General features: G+C 42.1%; 1 protein-coding gene across 3 annotated transcripts in view; it reads left to right on the top strand.

Moving 5' to 3' along the window:
- The first annotated feature begins 741 nt into the window (after positions 1-741).
- LOC140187080 (voltage-dependent calcium channel gamma-5 subunit) overlaps positions 742-19,020 on the top strand; it is a 43,810-nt gene continuing 25,531 nt past the window's right edge. For all 3 annotated transcript variants that reach the window (XM_072242014.1, XM_072242015.1, XM_072242013.1), the window contains exon 1: positions 742-1,157. The gene's annotated coding sequence lies outside the window, so the exon portion shown is untranslated. The remainder of the gene's footprint in view (positions 1,158-19,020) is intronic.

The following is a 19,020-nucleotide window of genomic DNA, read 5'->3' as shown; positions in this document are numbered from 1 at the left end:
GTTCACCAGCAACTTTGATGTGTGTTGCTTGAATTTCCAGCATCTGCAGATTTCCTTGTGTTTGCGTGTTTATTAGCTGGATCCGTTTTATGTTTGTTTTTTAATCAAAATAAGCAAGCCATTGTACAGTTTATGGTAATAATAAATTTATCGCAGTTAATTAAAAATATATTTCATGTACGAAATTACAACTGTGTTGGGAGATTCTGACACTTACCAGCGCCTTCAACTATTCACTGGTGGTCGACATGAAAATGAACGAGAAATTGTGATAGAAGAGCGGAGCTCTTGGCAGATTGTCAATTATATTTAATCATCAATATAAATATATGAGCATTGAAAACCATATATGGAAAATGATTTTTTTTCACATTTAAAGTGGATCCTGCTATTTGGGGATTCCTTCTTGTTCGCATCTTCTAGTTTATTAGCTGGCGAAAGTGGAGTTTGGCGTTAGTCCCGGGTCTGGGTTTCCCATCCAGTGATGCAGACGACCTTTCACGTCATTGTGGGTATTTATGAAATATGTTATCTCAGCCCTTAAAAATAGATCCCGCGATTCTCGTGCATTTAGTCTTCATTAACACTTATCTATGTATCCACATTCCTTTCCAGCTAAACTCCCACATAATCCTTATTCAGACCCCAATTCCCACCGGATTTTCCCGGGACTCCCGTTGCATCAGCCTTGGGTTAAAATCACGCACACATCCTATTCTGTGTTCTGGTCTCTTCCGGGCAAGAGCCCAGTTGTGTTTAAGTGTCCTACTGTCTCCTCCATCTGTCCTCTCTGGTGTCGGAATCGTCAGATCGCAGAACACGTGTGCGGTGGTGGCGTGATTCCCTCCTCCTCCTTAAACCCACTTCTCCCTCCCGCCACCTCGCTCGACAGCATCACTTTGTTCCCATTCACTTTGCTTCGAGCAGGCAAACTCTTCAGTCATCTGCTGCCCCGCGTCCCGAGGAGAAGCGACCAAACCCAGGCGCAGGCTGGCGTTTGAAGCGAATTGCCTTATCCCCACAACCGCACCCTCGGCTTCTCTCCGTTGCGTGCGGCGGTCCCGAAACGCTGACCCACACCCAACTGCCGCTTCAGAGGGCGAACAAGACCGTGCGGTAAACTTCGTTGGCGAAGTCGTTTTGTGATCTTGAACAAGGTAAAGACTGGATTGCATGTGCGGTAATTTTGGGTACTGTTTTAGTGTATTTTCACACACACGTGTTTCCCCCTGTCAGCATTAACCGGGTCCCTTTTACAATGAGTGGGCTATTATGAGGGGGATTAATGATTTTTTTTGTTAAATAGTGGATTTCCCCGAGTCTCCCTGGTAAACTCCCAGTTATTCGCCCTGACCCGAACCGGACAGTGTCCAGTATCGAGTCAACAACCTTCGTCAAGCGATAGGTATCCCGTTAAGGTGAGGAAATTTTGCCGAGTGCGCCAGGTACCCAACCAGTCAACATTTCATCGGAAGTCTGCCATATGTTTTACATTACGTCTTCCTTAAATCGAATTTAAAAGATCTGCAAAAATGCGGATTCCTTGACAACAGCAAATGCGATGAAATCGATTACATCTTTTAATTGGTACAGCAAAAATTTGCAGATTCATTGTCTGAAATGTGCATTGTTAAATTTAATCAATCAAAGTATGCTTAATATATAAAACAAAAACCTTTTTATGTAACTATATTAGGAGCCTTGTACGGAATGTTGAAATGATTAGGGTGATGCGGCGAATATTTAGGTTATTACAGTGACCAACAGATTGGTGATCTAGTGCTCTGGGAATAACCACATGTTTAGTTCTCTGGAGAGATTTCGAGCGATCCATTTAACTAATCTCACGTTTCAGTGGAACCATTGGGCAAAAGAGAAGCATTCTGGTCGTTCGACGTTGTGCGTTTATGTCTGCACGGCTTCTCTTCGTTGCAGTGCAAAGATTGCACTGTTTAGTGTTTAAAAGCCTCGATAAATTAACACCCCAGCCCCAATCCCAGCCCTCCTTCGCTTTACTTTTCCAAATCCACTGAAACGCGACCGAATTATCGATAGATGTCGCGACTATCTAACCGCCGCGCCGCTCATTCGATTCCAGTCCTACATTCGTCCCATCAACTCCAGACCAACTGAACAGTAATCCCAACGCGTTTGCCGGCGTTAGTTGGATTACTGAGACACCAAGAAACAGTACTGTATTTCTGGGGACGAATGGTGTCTGGCCGTGGACAGAGGTAATCGGTCTGAAATACAGCAAAGAAATCTTTGCCGAAACACGAAAGAGTACCTGTAAAATATAAAACGACCAATTAGAAACTGAGATTTATTAAGTTTTTAATCAGTCAGTAGTCACCTCCAGGAGGGTGAAGGCAGATTAAATGATAAAAATCGAGAAGGGAATATTTATTACAATTATTACATTGTACCGCAGCTGCTACTGTAAATTAATAAAATTCTGGACACATGCCGGTGATAATAAACTTGATTCTGAATCTGAAAGAAAATTGGACAAATTCTTGAAAGGTACCAATTTCCAGAGCAGTCATAAAGGAAGAGTTGCCAGATTACTTTTAAAGAGCTAGCACCAGCACAATGGACCAAAACAACTGTTTCTGTGCTGCTGTAACTTCCCATTGCTCCAACAAACCAAAGCCAGAAAAGGAAACAAAGGGTTAAGGTAAAGGCTGGATGGGAGTTGTCTGCCATACAGGATTTCTCACATTTTGATTTTCTCACTTTAGAACAAAACATATTGCCTGAGAGAGAAGACAAGATGTTGCTACCATTTGTGAATTGTTTGTGAATATAAATACTTTTTTTTAAAGCGAGTTTTGCCAAATGCTACAAAACTCCCCCTTTGTCAGCAGTGTGGTCTGAAGACTGGCTGGAAGGCCGAGACCCAGCTGTAGAGAATAAGTGAGTCCCTCGTGTTCGATGTGGAGTCCCTCTGGTATTGAAAGCAGTCCTCGGCCTGTGGTCCCTACTCAGCTTTCATAGATTATTCGTTGTGATGTCCTCCCAGAGGGTGCATTATGTTTCAATCCAAACCCATTTGTGTGCAGCTGTGACAATTGTAATTCTAGCAAAAATCCCACAAAGCATATTACAACACATGCAAAATGCTGGAGGAACTCAGCACCTATGGAAATGAGTAAGTCGACATTTTGGGCTGAGACCCTTCATCGGGGTTTCTGACATAAACTTGCTTCACTGGTTGGGACACCAAGTATAAAAGCTGACAAGTCATGTTGCATCTGTATAAAACTTTAGTTACTTTAGTTATGTCACATTTGGAGTATGTGAGCAGTTCTAGTCATCGTATTACAAGTAGGATGTGGAAGATTTGGAGAATGCAGAAGAGGTTCGCAAGGATGTCGTCTGGAGTCTGGACTGAAGAGTATTAGCAATAAGGAGAGGTTGGATAAACGGATTTTTTCCACTTGAGTGCGGGAGGCTTCGGGCAACCTTATAGAAGGCTGTAAAAGTATGAGAGGCGTAAATAGGGTAGATGGTCAGAGTTTTTTCCCTAGGGTGGAAATATCAGATACTACAGGCTATAGGTTTAAGGTGAGGGTGAGAAGTTTAAAGGAGATTTGTGAGACAAGTTTTTTTTACACAGGAAGTGGTAGATACCTCGAACCTGCTACAGGGCAAGAGGCATAAACAGATAGAGTAATACTATTTAAGAAGCAGTTTTACACATTTTTACCTGCAGGGAATTGAGGGATATGACTCTCCTGTAGGCAGTTGGGATTAATTTAGATTAACATTGTGGTTAACACAAGCACTGTGGACCGAAGGACTTGTTTCTATTCTGTATTATACCTATGGGTAACCTATAATGCTACTGTAATATCACCTCAAACATATAGCCACCAAGCGCAAGTAGTAATCTTTATTGTGTCATATTATCTTAGCCTTGAACAGACGATGCTGCTATCAAGATAAGGTTTCATTACAAATTAATTTTGTTTAGACATTTCATTATTTTCTGGCATATTAAAATAATTTCCTACTTCAAAATTTTTCCCATCAGTCCATCACATATTTCATGACATCCTTGGGACTGATGGAAAGGGCATCCAGATTTGCAGATGAATAACACCTCGTGATAAAATCATGAATAAAAATTGTTTTACTGAGCATGATGTATCATATCCTATTTAAAAAAGTAATAATTTAATACGGATGGGAGAAAGTTAAGATGATGTTGCAGAGCTGTGGGAGTGGAGGAATGGTGTTCACAAGGCAATAAGAGGGCCAAATTAAGCCAATAGCACTTTATGAATATTTAACGATAATGTTACAGGCTGCAACACTGGAATGTATTTCCTTGTTTAATGATTCAACCAGAGATTAAATATCAAGAATATGGTTTAGATACCCTGTCACAGGATAAGGGGATTTAGGAATTAACCACACCCAAACAGAACTTTACATTAAGTGATGACAAAATGAATGACCAGTTTGCATGTTTAACTTTCTTGAAATATTGGGATTTACAGAATTATTTTAAAAAGTTGATATGGATCAGATTCAGACTCTCTTGTCACATGTACATTGAAAAGCATCATTTGAGCTAACAACACAACATAATGCTGTTACCAATGTAGCATATTATTCTGCCCACAGTGCTCAGAAGAACAACACAAAACATAACAGAACAGGGAGACTTTTGTTAATAGTAATTTTTGTTTAGATTTGTTATAATATTGGTGTTACAATAAATCTAAAATTTTAAACATCTGTATAGTATGTGGATAAATATGTAATTTTTAAAAACATTATTGCCTTTAATCATTATCGTTACATAAAACTGGTTACTAGAGTTGTACATCAGACAAGATTATCTCCATAGAATTGGCATCTTTTAGCTTTCATTATAAAGGAAGCTACTCATTACACTCGGAACATTTTTGAAAAGATTCAGCTAACTAACTTAATTTAAAGTACAGATAGGATATCGGACCATCTTGAACTTTACAGTTCCACAATATACCAGTCAGTGTAATGAGTAATCCCATCAGAAGGATCGCAGAGTGATTTATGTGGGAAATACAGACACAGTAAAAGCTGCTTTTTCTGGTTGAACTTTATAATAGTGGGGAAGGAGAGAGAACTGAAGTTCTGTTTCATTCACCTTCAGGGTATGTGATGCTGACAATGGATGACTAAAGTGAGACAGCGTCTCACTTTGCCATAAGTGACAAATGTCATCTCATCTATAGAAAGCATCAGAAACAGAAATGCAGCATTTCAATATCAGCCTTAAGACAGCTAGCCATCGAAACCTGACCTAGACCCGAGCTCATTGACTTTAATTTCCTCATTCAGCTTGAGCCCATTTTACAGAGTCTTTCCATTCCGTGCTGCTCCTCTGATTCCGCAGGTGACATTTTGATGGTAATTTCAAAAGCAAGTGTGAGGTATTTGACTCTGAGCTTGTTTTATCAAAATACTGTTCTTAGACTACAAGATATGGAAGCAGAATTTAGGACATTTGACCCATTGAGCCTGCTCTGCTATTCGATCATGGACTAAACTCTCTTTACATTCTCATCCTATGGACGATCCTAGCAGTTTTGTACCATCATCAAATTTCGATATTTGGCCACTTGACCAAGTTGTCTAGGATTTAATAATGGTTGGAAAAAAATGTTCCCATTCGACCATTTTCTTCTCATGTTGATGGATTCCTAATGCCAAAACAAGCACTTCCATTTCACAGTTAGTGGAATTGGTGTCCATTGTTTTATTCTCTCTATTGTTCTGCTCTTTTCCATTCTCCATCTATGACAGAACATGCCCCTGATCAAGAAAAACCTATTCTCGAGCAGCTAGTAGAATTTTTGAACCAAAGTAGAATAAGACATTCACTACTGCTCATTGTTTCCTGTTATTTAGCCAAATTTCTGTTCATGCTATGACAGACCCTTTTGTTCCCTGGCTTTCTATCTTGCTGAGAAACCTATTGTGTGGGACTGTGTCATTTCCAATTGGAAGTCCATTACATGAGCTGCAATTCCCTTATTGACCCTCCACGCGACATCATTAGATAACTGTATCAAGTTAGTAAGACACAATTGACCTTAATTGTCAGGTGCCTAGAAATGCTTTACAGATTTGAAATTTATATTGATTGAGTTAATTATCACATGTACATCAAAACGTACAATGAAATGTGACATTTCCATTAACAACCAACACACCCAGGATGTGCCGGGGGCAGCCCGCAAGTGTTGCCACACAACCCAACACCAACATAACATGCCCACAATGCTTGGTAGGATGACACAGAACACAAGAAACAACAACAGGAAAACAAACCCTGTTTCACACTCCTTCCCAATGTCCTTATGCAGCCCTCTAACCCCAGGACAGACCACTGCCGCACCACTCAACTAGACGATCTGTCTCACTCCTGTATACCTCCTTGTTGCCATCTGAGATTATGCCAACGACAGTGATGTCATTGGCAAATTTATAGATCGTGTTTGAACTGTAATTAGCCACACAGTCATGATTGTAAAGAGAGTAGAGCACTGAGCTAAGCATGCTGCCTTGAGTCGTGCCAGCAAGGAACAAACGAGAAAATCTGCAGATGCTGGAAATCCGAGCAACACACACAAAAGTCCTGCCAAAGGGTTTCGTCCCGAAACGTCGACTGTACTTTTTTTCGTAGATGCTACCTGGCCTGTTGAGTTCCTCCAGTATTTTGTTTGTCGGCAAGGAACAGATATCATTGCTGATCCACATTGACTGTGGTCTCCAAATGAGGAAGTTAGGAATCCAGTTGCAGAGGAAGGTTCAACGGCCCAGGTTTTGAAACTTGTTTATTCATATTGAGGGGATAATAGTGTTAAATGCTGAGCTGTAATCAATAAGCAGCAACCTATTGTATTTCGTGTGGCTCCAAAGCTGATGGGAGGAAGGGGCTCATTGCTTCTTGCTGCTGCTTGTGCGAAGGGAGAGGGGAAGAGCGAGGCTTTGGGCTTCGATGTTTCTATTGTTCTACGGGGTTTCCTTGTTTTGTGGATGTCTGTGAAGAGGATGAATTTCAGGCTGTGTACTGGATACATTTAAGGCATTCGTTAGTCTTGCGAGACCATGGATCTGTGCCTGGAAAGTCTTCACTCTCCAGGGCACAGGCCTGGGCAAGGTTGTATGGAAGCCCAGTAGTTGCCCATGCTGCAAGTCTCCCTTCTCCACGACACCGATGTTGTCCAAGGGAAGGGCATTAGGACCCATACAGCTTGGCACCAGTGTCGTCACAAAGCAATGTGTGATTAAGTGCCTTGCTCAAGGACACAACGCGCTGCCTCGGCTGGGGCTCAAACTCACGACCTTCAGGTCGCTAGTCCAATGCCTTAACCACTTGGCCACATGCCCACACACTGGATACATACTCTTTGATACTAAATGTACTTTGAAACCTGCGAAACCTTGAATGGCGAGCCAGTGAGTTGCAACCACTGTAGACCTGTTGTGGCAGGAGGCAAATTACAGCAGGTCCAGGTCCTTGCTCGGGTAGGAGTTAAATCAAGCCATGACCGACCTCACAAGGCCCTTCATCACAGTAGATGAGAGTGGTACAGGGTGATAGTCATTAAAGCAGTTCACCCTGCTCTTCTTGCGCTCCAGTATGATTGAAACCCTTACGAAGCAGGTGGGAAATTCTGACTGCAGTGGTGAGAGGCTGAGGATGTCCTCGAACACTCCAGGTACACCATCACGGCCTGGTGCCTTTAAAGGATGCTCTGACGTTGGCCTCTGAGACAGAGGTCACAGGGCCACCCAGTGCTGTGGAGATTCGTGCAGGCGTAGTGTTATTCTCCCCATCAATGTGTGCAGTAAAGGCATCGAGCTCATCAGGAAGTGAATCATCCCTGCCATTTCTGCTGTTAGGTTTCGCCTTATAGGAAATAATGGTATGTAAACCCTCCCACAGCTGTTGTGCATCTGATTGTGACTCCAACTTCACATGGAATCGCCTTTTCACTCTCACAGTGGCGTTCTATGGGTGGTACCTGGATTACTTGTGGAGCTTTGGATCACCAGTCTTGAATAGCACAGATCTATCCCTCAGCAAGATGTGAACCTCCTGGTTCATCTAAGACTTGGTTTGGACAGACACAGTATGTTCTCAAAGGCGCACACTCATCCCCACAGGTCTTGATGAAGTCGATGATGGTAATGGCATTTTCATTCAGATCCGAAGATGAATTCTTGAATATGGTCCAGTCCACTGTTTCAAAGCAGTCCTATGAACGCTCCTCTGCCTCCCTTGACCATACCATCGTGGTCTTCACCATTGGTGCTGTTGACCTCAGTGTCTGCCTGTATGCCGGGGTTAATAGTGCAGGGGTGGTATGAAACAGTAAACATCCTGATGGTGGTGCAACAGTGGTCAAGTGTGTTGGCTCCTCTGATTCCACAGGTGACATTTTGATGGCAATTAGCCAGGGACTTCTGAATGTTGGCCTGGTTGAAGTCCCTCACAATGATCAGAAAGTCATCAGGGTGTGTTGTCTTGTGATTATTGATCATGGTGGTCAATTCTTCACTGTCAGCCTGATATTGGCCAGTGGTGGAAGGTAGACTGCAACCAGGATGATAGTGGAAAACTCCCTTGGCAGTTAGAAGAGACAGCATCTGCAGCCAAATGCTTCAGGTCAGGGGAGCATGACTAAGAGAGGACCGTCATATCTATGCACCACAATGAGTTAAGCATGAAGTTATCGTTGCAGCCTCTGCCTTTACCTGAATCTGCCTCATGGTGGATGGTGAAGCCCTTGGGCTAGAGTGCTGTGCCTGGAATGCTGGAGGTGAGCCATGTCTCTGTGAAGCAAAGTACACAGCAGTCCCTGATTGTACTGCCGCCTTGATCTGAGGTCTTCAGTTTTATTTTCCAGAGGCTGTGCACATTAACCAGGAGGTTAGGTAAAGCGGGGGTGTAGGGTGATAGGGCCCTGTGTTTCATTTATACCTGGGTAGCCCACATTTCCTGAAACAATCTTTGCCTTGTATTCACAGGGTTATCATTGATCTGGTCACAGCCTTTGAGGAAGTTCATATGTGGGTTTGTGGACGTGTCATAAGATGCAGCGTAGACAATTTATTGCTTTTCTATTTGCCTGATGTTTTCTTTAATTCATTGAAAAGACTAATCCAGTCCTAATGCAGTGCAATTAAACATGACCTTCAGAGACCGAATAATGGCTCCTCTAAATAAATTACTGTATCTTAATAATTTTTCTAAGAGTTCAGTGCTCCAAGCAGTCAGAAGCCATCATGTCAAAATCAATTATATTTGTTATTCCTCTGTGCACCCTTTTTTAAAATGCATTTGTGACCTTTTTGAGTATACAGGGGTCAGAACTGGATGCTTTATTCTCGGCCTGATCTCTTTGGTATTTCAGACAGTTAAAGTAGAGGGTGGCTTTATTCTAACATTTTCCTTTCCTTAATGCATGGAGTGATAATTCACAGGGCTTTTTAAGCAGAGAGTCTGTTCCATTCAATGCTTAAAGCAGAAAAGTTCTCCAAGCAGATGAGGTTTATGAGAATTATCCCGGGAATGAAATGGAGTATTTGATGGCTCTGAGTCTGTACTTGCTGTAGTTTAGAAGAGAGTGAATCTCATTGAAACCTATCAAATATTGAAAGGCCTAGATTGAGTGGACATGGAAAGGAAGTTGCCTACAATGGGGGAGTCCAGGACCAGAGGGCAAAGCATCAGAATTTAAGGACATCCCTTTTGAACAGAGATGAGGAGGAATTTCTGTAGGCAGTGGGTGGTAAGTCTGTTGAATTCATGAGCACAGGCGACTGTGGGGGTCAGGTCATTGGGTTTATTTAAAGCAGAGGTTGATAGGTCCTTTGTAAGTTAGTAAGGGTATCAAAGGAGAAGGTAGGAGAATGTGGTTGAGAGGATTAATAAATCAGCAATGATGGAATGTCAGAGCAGACTCAATGGGCCAAATGGTTCATGCTGTTCCTAAGTCTATAGTCTCGTGGTCTAAGTAAACATTCAGTTTTGATGTTGATGAGTAGATGTAAGGAAAGCCGTTCTGGTTAGACTGTATCTGTGCAACTTGTCTGCTCTATTAAAGCAAAAAATTCCACAAGTACTTAGCAGGTCAGGTAGCAAGTGTGGAAAGAGAAAGAGCCATCATCAGGTCTGTCTGATGCATCTAGTTGCATGAAGGTTAGATCACTAATGATATGAAACCTTTTCTTTTAAGATCAGAAGCTTGAACAACTGCATGTCTCTGATTGCACGTCTAAAGAGATTAACTTTATTTATCACGTGTACATAGAAACATACAGTGAAATGTATTCATTTGCATCAAATCAGCGAGGATGTGCTGGGGTCAGCCAGCAAGTGTTACCATGTTTTTGGCACCAACATAGCATGTCCACAACTTACTACAAGTTCGGAATGTGGGAGAAAACTGAGGGATCCAGAGGAAGCCGACATGGTCACAGGGAGAATGTGCAAACTCCTTACAGACAGTGGTGGGAATTGAACCCTGATTTTACAGCCGGCACTGTAAAGTATTGCACTAACCACTATACTACCATGCCACCCTCTCAGCAGATTTACCTTTAATATTCGTTTAACCAGGTTTCCACCTTGGTGCAATAATGAAACAGCTCGTATTGAAGCCACTAATGACGCCCTGTGCAATTTCTCACCTCTGTGCTCACTCAATGTATCAGCAGCTTTGACACGTTTTATCACACCACCTCCTCCAGCCCCACTTTATCATTATACAGAGAGGGGGGCCCACAGTCGGCTAAGCTCTATTCTAAAACATCCGGTCACAGCCAGGGCATCACTGCAGAGAGTTTGTTTTCTGTGCCTCAATGTCACCCCCACTGTCCCCGGATGATCTATGGCCCACTTCCATTTGTCATCTATATGCTGTTCCCCATCAACATAATCGCAAAGAGGTCATACAGAGTTCTGAAAACCAGGCACCAAATTCCATTTATCCATCAACTTTTTGCTGAGTGTCTTGTGTTGGCTTGCTGTTTAAAAAAATGTCTTGTTTAAATTCTCATCCTTTTTCTGTTGTCTCGTTCTATGTAATTCAAATACAGTCTTTTGTCCATTTTTAGTTTACTCACTCCACTGTCCGCGCTGTAAGGCCATCAGCTCTGGAATACCCTCTCGAAACCTCTCTACCTTTCTCTTCATTTAAATCTCCATTTCAATCTTTAAATGAGGCATGGGATTCAGAGAAACTTGGATGTGTGGATTCAGAATTGGCTTGCTTGCAGAAGTAGTAGATGGAGCATATTCTGCCCGGAGGTCAGTAACCTGTAGTGTTCTGCAGGGATCTGTTCCGGGACTTCTGATCGTTGTGACTTTTATAAATGACTTGATGATGTAGAAAGGTGGGTTAGTAAGTTTGCAGGTGACATGAAGATTGGTCAAGTCAAGTTAATTGTCACTTAACTATATACATGTATATTGTCAAATGAGACATTTCTCCACAAAGTATAGTAGTACACATAAAATGTAATAATTTATGAGAGTAAGGATTAAATCTACAGATAGTTACTCATAAATAGACAAACTAGAGTGCATAAATTAAATACTGTAAGGTACAGAACAGATTAACCAGTGACTCTTTGAATGTGATGCAGCAGGGAGTTCAGAAGACTAATGGCTTGAGGGAAGAAACTGTTTCTCATCCTGACCATCTTTGTTTTTAGGCATCGGAGTCTCCTACCTGATGGTAGAAAGTCAAAGAGGATGCTGGATGGATGGGTGGGATCCTTAATAATACTAAGGGTCTTGCGTATGAAGCGCTCCTGATAAATGTCCCCGATGGATGGTAGGGGGGCTCCTTTGATTCTCACAGTCCTTTGTAGGGACATCCGATCCAATGCTCAGCTGCTCCTGTAACAGATGGAGATGCAACTTGTCAGGATGCTCTCAACTTGTTAATAGTGTAGGAGGTTGTCATAGATTACATCGGGACGTTAATAGGATACAGAGCTGGGCTGAGAAGTGCCAGATGGAAGTCAATCCGGAAAAGTGTGAAGTGATTCACTTTGGAAGTCAAATCTGAAGGCAGAGTACAGGGTTAATGGCAGGATTCTTAGCTGTGTGGAGGAACAGAGGCGATCTTGGAGGAATGTCTACAGATAGCATTTGAATGAAAGAAAAATGGAGGGCTATGTAGGAGGGAAGAGTTAGATTGACCTTGGAGTAGGTTCAAAGGTCAGCACAACATCATGGGCTGACAGGCCTGAATAGTGCAATACTGTTGTATGGTCTTCATTTAAAACTTACCTCTTTGTTTGCAGTTTGATTCCACAATTCAAAGAGATTTTTTGGAACTGTTCTAATGTAGGACAGTGTCAAGTCCCTCTGAATTCCTCTGGATAATTCTTCCCTTCCTCATCATTTATCACCAGCTGAGCTGCTGCTTACAGCCTAGTGTTTAACAAACTCTAGTATGAAAGGGAATGGTTCATCTTACTGAACTCAACTAGTCACTTTAAGGATTGTCCCAACTATGTTCGCTCTTCTCCCCTCAAAGACAAAATAAATTTGTCAAAGTCATTAATACAGTCTGAGCAGTGGCCAAGTTATCGCTTGTCGATATTTAGTTCTATTGCTTCCAATAATAGACAGTCTGTCCAATACTGATTATTTTACTCAACCATCTAAGATGTAATTCTACACTTAGATTTGCAGGAAATTGATTATTTTTCATGTGTGAAGCAGAGCATTAGGCGCCGACGAGAAATGTAACCTGACAGGAGAAACAATGATGGATTCTACACGCACACACCCACATGTCCGCGCACACGCACACACACACGTTCCATGTAAGTACTCTCATGCTCTATGTAAGTACATGCACGTTACACCTAGAGTTACAGATTCATATAGCATGGAAACATGCCATTCAGCCCAACACTTTCATGTTGATCATTGGGCACCCTTCTATATTCAATCCATTGCCCATCATTTGGTCCACTGCCCTCTATGCCTAAGTGATTCAAATGTTTACATGGACACTTTATTAATGCTGCTGGTGACCCACCTTGCATTCTGGAAACTCACCATGTCTGAGTGAAGAAGGTGCCCCTTGTATCACCTCGGGATGTCTTTTTCCTTATCCTAAATCTACGTCCTCTAGTTTTACCTACCTCTGATACAATGAAAAGTTTCCTGCCGTCCACCCTGTCTGTACACTTCATAATTTTTTACATCTCCTGTAAATTTTCTCTCTCCTCCTTTACAGGGAAGTTAGCATTATGATGATTTTTCAAAAACATATTTGGAGGTTCCTATTACAGCAGAGATATTGGCAGAAGAGAGAAAACAGTCCTGATGAAGGATCTCAGTCCAAAAAACTAACTAACTTATATACTGCTCATTACACCACTGGTGTTTAGGCCAGCAATGAAGGTCCTCCATCTCTGTCTGTCTATGCAGTCGCACACAGATGAGGAAGGATTCTTCAATGCTGTTTCCATAACAAATTTTTTTTTACCAGTCAGCGTTGTTAGCCCTGAGCAAGACCCCCAACCATTCATAGTCTGACTTCTACCCTTTGACCTGTTTAGTGTGGGTGACCCTACCAAGAGCCAAAGCACAAGGCCCAGACAACATAGCTCTTCAGGTCATTGAGGCACTGAAGCCTCCAAAATCTATGACAAAGTTGTGGTCCTGTTGGAAGTCAGCCCAAAAAGTCCACTGTTTATTCCCATCCATAGATGCTGCTTGACCTGCTGAGCTCAGCCAGTATCTTAAGTGTGTTACCCAAGGTTTCCTGCATCTGCAGAATCTCTTGTGTTGAAAACTACTTTCGCATGTGGATAAAGGGAAAAAAAAAACTGAACCTTCACATTTCTACTAAGGGTAGGTTCTCTTTTTAGGGTATTTATACCACTTCCTTTCGTCCCATGTAACACATGTTCAATGGTGTCAAGGTGCCTCCTCACCTTTATCTGAAGTTAGCTGTTGTCATGCACATGAGGGACCATATTGTCCAATTGTATTTTGAAACTTTGATGTCTGCTTCAGATGTCTTGTGGTTTTACAGTTAGTTCAACCTCTGCATTGTTACTCTACACTGCCAGCAATCAGGGTTAAATTCCTACATTTGTTTGTAAGGAGTTTCTACTTTCTCCCTATAACCGTTTGGGTTTCCTCTTGGTGCTCTGATTTCCTTCACATCCCAAACTCATACAAGGTCATACAAGTTAGGGTTAATAAATTGTGGGCATGCTATGTTGGCACTGGAAGCTTGGTGACACTTGCAGGCTGCCCCCAGCACATCCTCGGACGGTGTTGGTTATTTATGCAAACGACACATTTCACTGAATGTTTTGATGTTTCATTGTACATGTGACAAATAAAGTTAATCTTATCTCAACCCGTCTTCTGTGCAAGATCCCCATTACGCTCAATTCATTGATCTATCTATCTCCATCCTGAATGTGTCTAGTGATCTGGCCTCCACTACTCTTGGTGGAAGAGAATTCCAGAGATTTTTTTCCTTTTTGCACTATTTATTTAATTTAACTTTTTTATATACTGCAATTTACAGATTTTGTTAAGTATGACAATGTACTGCTGTCCCATAACAACAAATTTCTCGACATATGCCAGTGATAGTAAACCTGATTCTGATTCCCCATCTTTTGAGACAAGAAATTTCTATCCTCAATTTTAAATGACTGGTCCCTTTGTCTATAGTTGTGACCTTTTGTTCATGACTCTCCCATAAGTGAGAAAGTTTCAACAACTAACATTTCAACCTCTCTTTGGACCTTATAGGATCGAATATGTCCACCACTCATTCCTATAAGCTCTAAGAAATGGAGACTCAAACTGTTTAGCTCCTTATAGGCCAACTCTCTCATCCCAGGAGTTAATCTGGTAAATCTCCTTTGGGCTACCTTCAGAGCGCTTCTTATATAGGCAAGGTGACCAAAACTGTGCCTAGTATTCCAGGCTCACCAACACCCTGTACATCTGTAACAAAACTTCCATATTCTTAAACTCCAACCTGCTCCCAATAAAAGCCAACATGCCATTTGCCTTCTTAACTACCTGCTAACTTTTTGTGATTTCTGCACTAGAACCCCTAGACCCCTCTGAATGTTCATTCATTTGCAGTTTCTCTTCTTTTAGATAATAATCCACCTTTTGATTCCTCTTACTGAAGCACATGCCATCACACTTCACCACATCAAACTTGGCTCACCAGCTTTTCACCCACTCGCTTAATCCATTTGTATCTCATTGCAGAGTAGCAATAACCTTATCACAATATGTTTTTCCACCTAGCATTTCATTCACTCATTCAGGTCATTAATATAAATAGGAAATAATTGAGGGCCAAGAGTTAATCTCTGGGATACTCCACAATTTATATTCTTCCTGCTTGAAAACATTTCTATGTTACAGCCAGGCTTTCTAGCCATGCTAACATTTTGCCCAATACCTTGTACTTTTCGTTAATACAACAGCATCTTCTGAGTCAGCTTAATCCCTTATCACCAATTGAAAGGCATAAATCACATGGAGCAAGCCAAGGGTTAAAGATTGGCTTTATTTGTCACATGTACATCGACACATACAGTGAAAGGGATTGTTTGCATCAAATCAAATCAGTGAAGTTTGTGCTAGCACAGCCCTCGAGTATTGCCGTGCTTCCAGCACCAATATAGCATGCCCTGAACTCACTCACCCTAACCCTAAACCACACCCACACAGCTTTTGAAATGTGGGAAGAAACTGGAGATCCCAGAGGAAACCCATGCCGTCACGGGGAGAACGTACAAATTCCTTACAGACAGCAGCTGGAACTGAACCCCAATCTTACAGCTGGTGCTGTAAAGCGTTACGCCAACTGCCTCGCCAACATGCCATTCATTCAGGGTTATAACTTTGCTATTATAGTGGCAAAAGAATTTAAGTTCACATATCTAAATAAATCTGGATTTTAAAATAGCATTTTGTGTTTGTTTCTCTGGATTTCCAGTGTCTGCAGAATTTCATTGTGTTTATGTTTTCCATCACTGGGTAGGTTTGAGGGATCGATTGGCCTACTTCTCTGTTATTTTCTTGTGTTCTTGTGAGGCACAATCACAATGTACATTAAGGATTTTGCAAAATGCATGTTCAGTTCCCAAATAAAGGAGTGCAATCATTTCGATGCCTAAATTTCAGTTATTACTGCTTAACCTTCCGGGAGAGGCACGGTAGCACAGGGGCTAGTGTAACGCCTTACAGCACTGTTGATCAGGGTACAATTCCTGCCACTGTCTGTAAGGAGTTTGTATGTGCTGGCTGTGACCATGTGGGTTTCCTCCCTCATTCCCCCCAAGTTGTATGGGTTAGTGAGTTGAGCATGCTCTCTTGGTGCCAGAAGAATGGTGACACTGGCAGGTTGTCTCCAGCTCATCCCTGGACTGTAGATGCAAACAATGCACTTCAGTGTATGTTTCGAAATCTCTATGTACATGTGACAAATAAAGCTAATTTCAAAAGTCCATGGCTGAAAATTGAGAACGAGACCTTTTTACGAACTCCTTACAAATACAAGGAAGCAGCCGAAAGACAAAAATACCCATTTTTATGGGGAGAAGTGTTAATCCCTCCTTCACCATCAGCTCTGTCCCTTATCTGCCATGCAGAAACTGTCAGAACAACCAACCCCTGGCAGACTTTGAGATTTGGGGATCACAAGCTTGGGCCATCGAAGCCTACCAGTAGCTAGATGTGAAGTTACACTTCTTCAGATAACCAATACCACCATCTCCCAGTGAAGTATTTAGTGCTCCAGTTTTGTGACACTGCACACTTCAATGCTTTCTCCAATCTGTAACAGTCACATCTACATTTCATGTACCAGGCTGAATGTCTAATTACAGGACAGAAGTCCCGAAGGAAACTTGTGAACAAGAATTTTATCAATCTGAAGAACAGTGATTAAGGCTCCAATAGAAAGCAGAATCTCAATTTGAAACAAAGGGACAAATAATAATTTTTATACACACATTCTTTCTCTCACTCCTTTTTCTCCCTCTGTCCCTCTGACTATACCCCTTGCCTATCCTCTGGTTCCCCCCCCCCCTTTGTCTTTCTCCCCGGACCTCCTGTCCCATGATCCTCTCATATCCCCTTTGCCAATCACCTGTCCAGCTCTTGGCTCCATCCCTCCCCCTTCTGTCTTCCCCTATCATTTTGGATCTCCCCCTCCCCCTCCCACTTTCAAATCTCTTACTAACTCTTCCTTCAGTTAGTCCTGACGAAGGGTCTCGGCCTGAAACGTCGACTGTACCTCTTCCCAGAGATGCTGCCTGGCCTGCTGCATTCACCAGCAACTTTGATGTGTGTTGTTGGACAAATAATAAGACAGGAAAAGCTTCTTTCCCTTCGTTGTCAGATTTCTTCACAGTCCATTGACCATTGAACAGTACCTCATATTCCTTTTCTTCTCATTATTTACTTTGTAATTTATAGTAATTGTATCTCTTTGCATTGTACCGCGGCTGAAAAAGAACTAATTTCACATGATATTAGATGATGATAACCAATCCGATTCTGATTATGGACTCAATGGGCCGAGCAGCCTTTGTAGGAGGAAAAGAATTGTTGACATTTTGGGTCGAAACTCTGCAGGGGGCAGATGCTTTTGATTTGATCAAAGCTAAAGGAACAGCATGGCCAAGACTAAACAATGGCTCAAACCTGGCCAGCTTAGTATTTAAAACAAGAAAGTGGCGAAAAAAAAAGGCACAGATGCTGCTCCACCTGCTGAGTTCTTCCAGCAGAGTGTTTAATGCTCCACGTTCCAGTATCTGCAGCTTCTTGTGTCTCCAATTAATAAAAGAATGAGTTTTTAATAGATGAGATTCTGAATTAAAATACAAGCTACATTACTCACAGCAGAGATGATAATACAAGCATTAAATAACAAGTTTACATCTTGTCAATTAAAACTAAAGCATTTTGTTTTTTAATTTACATGCCAGGACACTAGTCTATCCCAGTAGTTTTGCTGGAAGTTCAAAGAAGAATTCCTCCTCCTGGAAGCGTAGGACTATGCATCCAAAAGGCCACAGATCATTCACTGTTCTTCAGTAACAGTGCATTGCAAAGTATGGGCCCGGTTTCCAAAAAAAGCTCAAGAGTAACCATTCATACTACACTGATTGGTCTAATCTTAAATAATATCGAGGCAGCCTACAGAGAAGAAGTCATCACCCCTGACTCAGTGATGTCAAGAAAACAACCTCTCCCTCAATGTCTCAAAAACAAAGGAGCTGGTTGTGGACTACAGGAGGAACGGAAAGAGTCTAACTCCTATTGACATCAATGGATCTGGGGTTGAGAGGGTGAACAGCTTTAAGTTCTTCGGCATACACATCACTGAGGATCTCACGTGGTCTGTACATACCGGCTGTGTGGTGAAAAAGGCACAACTGCACCTCTTTCACCTCAGATGGTTGAGGAAGTTTGGTATGGGCCCCCAAATCCTAAGGACTTTCTACAGGGGCACAATTGAGAGCATCCTGACTGGCTGCATCACTACCTGGTATGGGAACTGTACCTCCCTCAATCGTAGGACTCTGCAGAGAGTGGTGCAGACAGCCCAGTGCATCTGTAGTTGTGAACTTCCCATGATTCAGGACATTTACAAAGACAGGTGTGTAAAAAGGGCCCGTGGGATCATTGGAGACCCAAGCCATCCCAACCACAATCTATTCCAACTGCTACCAGCCAGGAAGTGGTACCGCAGCATAAAAGCCAGGACCAACAGGCTCCGGGACAGCTTCTTCCACCGGGCCATCAGACTGATTAATTCACGTTGCTACTACTGTATTGTACTTCTATGTTATATTGACTGTCCTGTTGTACATACTATTTATTACAAATTACTATAAATTGCACATTGCACAATTAGACGGAGACATACCGTAAAGATTTTTACTCCTCATGTATGTGAAGGATGTATGAAATAAAGTCAATTCAATTTT

This window comes from Mobula birostris, chromosome 24 (assembly GCF_030028105.1).
Source record: "Mobula birostris isolate sMobBir1 chromosome 24, sMobBir1.hap1, whole genome shotgun sequence".
NCBI lineage: Eukaryota > Metazoa > Chordata > Chondrichthyes > Myliobatiformes > Myliobatidae > Mobula > Mobula birostris.
The sequence above is the reverse complement of the archived record's forward strand: the minus strand, read 5'-3'. Positions and strand labels throughout refer to the sequence as shown.